The sequence below is a fragment of the Haemaphysalis longicornis genome, unplaced genomic scaffold (genome assembly GCF_048455015.1).
Source record: "Haemaphysalis longicornis isolate Haplotype H1 unplaced genomic scaffold, Haemaphysalis longicornis Haplotype H1 scaffold_8, whole genome shotgun sequence".
Lineage (NCBI taxonomy): Eukaryota > Metazoa > Arthropoda > Arachnida > Ixodida > Ixodidae > Haemaphysalis > Haemaphysalis longicornis.
The window spans coordinates 66,779,494-66,782,688 of record NW_027526445.1 but is presented as its reverse complement, the minus strand read 5'-3'; the positions used below and the strand labels follow the sequence as shown (position 1 = coordinate 66,782,688).

General features: G+C 43.2%; 1 pseudogene; it reads right to left on the bottom strand.

Moving 5' to 3' along the window:
- LOC144148319 (amblin pseudogene) overlaps window positions 1-1,858 on the bottom strand; it is a 2,318-nt pseudogene extending 460 nt beyond the window's left edge.
- Window positions 1,859-3,195: the final 1,337 nt, after the last annotated feature.

The following is a 3,195-nucleotide window of genomic DNA, read 5'->3' as shown; positions in this document are numbered from 1 at the left end:
CTAGGGTACCAATATGGATATAATTTAGGAACCCATGTAAACTGGACGCGTTCTTGTCTCTTTTTAGAAATTTTGGGTACATGTAAAAAATTTGGAATGGTCAAATTGAATAATAATGACTTCAAACCAATGCGAAAAACAAAAGAAATCACTGCGAGATAAAAAAGCACTGTTATAACTGACTATTTGCACAAACCTCGGCACGCTTTGTTGGATTGGCCTTTGTTTTCAAAGCGATTGTTGTTACCATTGCATCCACCTTAGTAAAACACCTCGCAACTCTTTGATGTCTTATTGTAAAACCATCTCTTTATGATGGCCCTGCAATTTCCAATATCGGGTTCTTCGCGGCAGAAGTCACTCGGGGTTACCACCTTTGAAAAGACAGCCCTGTTGAGAGAAAGAACAGTAAAAGTTTGTAAAGAATTGCGTGTGTAATGACACCTACTTCGCACTGTTGTTTTACAAATACTTCTAAGGCGGTATGTGACACTATAAATTCACTGCTTAACCGTCAGAGAAACATCATTTTTGATAGTAGTAGGCCATCTAAAGGGAACTTTCTGGCGCACTTACAAACTACTGCACTGTTATGTTTTACAGCAAATTTGACTAAGGCTATGATTCCGCAGATCATGTTGGATGACGGTCCGAGCGTAGATCAACAATCTTGAGAGCATAAAGAAACTTTATTAAAAATATAAACATCCACGAGCTCCCTATCTTCACATAAGACGGCTCATATAGTGCCCAGAAAAACCACTGCCAGCAACGTACATGTGTTTAGTTGTGAAGACGACATAAGGAAATCGGATTCAGCCTTGTCTATATAAGCTGGCTTGTCTACATGGCAGTTTGTCGATAAAAGAACGGCCATCCGCTGTGGGAGTAGGGTTACAGCCGCATTTCATATTCCTCTCCTCGCTCAGCCATGTATATTTCTCTCCACACGTGGTTATTATCTCACTTCGGGTGCTTTGTGATGCCACGCTAACTTTGGCGGCCACCTGCGCGAACCATTAGAGCCTGCACAGTCATTATCATAGCAACGATATAAAAACAAGTCGTGGTCGGTATTTGAACTGGTTGCGGTGATTAGTTTTTCAAGTACAGATATGAAACTGCCCTTCCAATGTGTTATAAAGCTCATTATCTGGAGTTTTGATATCAAGAATATATACATAATTGGAGCGCTACATGTTCGTCCAGCCAAGCTCGTAAAATAGGATAGAGTCGAGCGACATCTACACTGTCAGAAAGATCGTGCCTGAGTTCGGTCGCTGAGTTTAAATAATTTTCTGGGCAAAACAGTTAACTCCCAAAAGAACATTGAAAGTAACTTTCATTGTTGTTGTGCTCTCCAAAATTATTTGTCTCTTAAGTCTGCCGGCCCAATTTACTAGGTTAAAAATTTCCCACGCTCTACCTTTGGTGAGATGCCGTCGATAGACGGCTGTCTTTTCCCACCCCTTCGTTTTAACCATCTCCTTCCTTTATTCATCTCTTTGACTTCTTCTTCCTCTCTGCTCTTGTTCGCTCCACGACAAATGCAACACAGTTGGCTCACCTCTGTAAACACTCCCCGTGTTCCCACTATTCCTGCATTCATTCTCCGGACATATGGAAGTGTTGGGTTAGTACACTTGAAGCTAGACTTGGAGCATAGTAAAAGTGGATACTTTACGTCGCTGCATAGTTGAACGCCATTCATCATTTCGAAAGTGACCTTCAGCTTCCGGCCCGAAAGCTGCGCCTTTCCTATCGGTTTGCTCACTAAATCCATTGCGCGGCGGTCTCACCTGACTAGGCGATGGTGAAAGCCCGCTTCTTTTCTGCTGGTTAGGTGCGACAGGCCCATCTTTGCACGCGCTTCAGTGAAAGCGATTCACATCCATAGGCGTGGGTTTACCGGTTGCCGTCCGTTACTCAGTTCCTCAGTGTAGCAATCGATGGGGCACCCTATGGCAGTTTGTGCGCCTTCTTTAGAAGAAACGATTGATTGATTGATTGATTGATTGATTGATTGATTGATTGATTGATTGATTGATTGATTGATTGATTGATTGATTGATTGATTGATTGATTGTAGGGTTTGAGACACCGATGCAACGCAGGCGATGAGGCGCGCCGTAGTGGAGAAGGCTACGGAGCAATGTAGATCACCTGGGGAGCTTTACGCGCGCCGAAATCTCGTACACACGGGCGTTTTTGCTTTTCGCCTCCATCAGAAAAGCGGCCGCCACGGTTGGGAATCGAACCCGCGACCCAGAAGAAACAAAATGGGAAACCAAGCATCCAGTAGATATAGCAGGATGGTCCGCTCGAAGTAAGAGAAGATTTGTTCAATGAACAAAAAAAAAAAACTTTCACGAAACACTTCGTAAAGCGTTATCCTGCAGTGGAGAGAGCTCGCTTTACAAGTATGTAAAGTAGCCTCCATTTATTTTTGGTTTTTTGGTTTATTTAGCTTCGTTATAACAGCGGTTTTGAGGGGTGCTGTAAGGTTAGCGCCACTAATGATCCACGTTATTTTGATTCATTGACGAATTTAACGCGCCGATGGAACGCAGGCGATGAGGCACGCCGTAGTGGAGGGCTCCAGATTATTTTGACCACCTGGGGCGGTTTACCGTGAGCCGAAATCTCGTACACACGGGCGTTTTTGTTTTTCGCCACCATCAGAAAAGCGGCCGCCACGGCCGGAAACTAAACCTGCTTCCTTGTGCTCAGCAGCGCACGTTATTTTTAACTCCAAGATGTGTTCAATAGCAGCTACGTCGCGATATTGTGCCACAATGGGGCAAATTTTCTGTCTGAAGATGTCGACGTATAGGAATCATTTCACTTTTTATAAATGAAAAACATTTTTATTATATAAATATTTTTTCAAGCAATTATTCAGGTTTTGCAGATTACGCTAATAGCGCTCGTCCCGTTTGTTCCTCACTCGTCCGTCGTCGTTTTTGCGCTGCAACCATTTTAATCAGGCCAGAGAACAGAGGGATACCAAGCGTTTTTATTTTAGGTAACTCAAAGAAAACTTTAAAACCTGAAATACCCAGAACGTTACGTTAAAGCGTGAAGTGTCTGCGTCTCAGAACTAACGTCGTGTTTTAAAAACACTGCTCCATATTAAGCAGTGTAACGCGTTAGCAATGCGCGAATATTTTAATAGGTACTTCAGTATTCACGCCG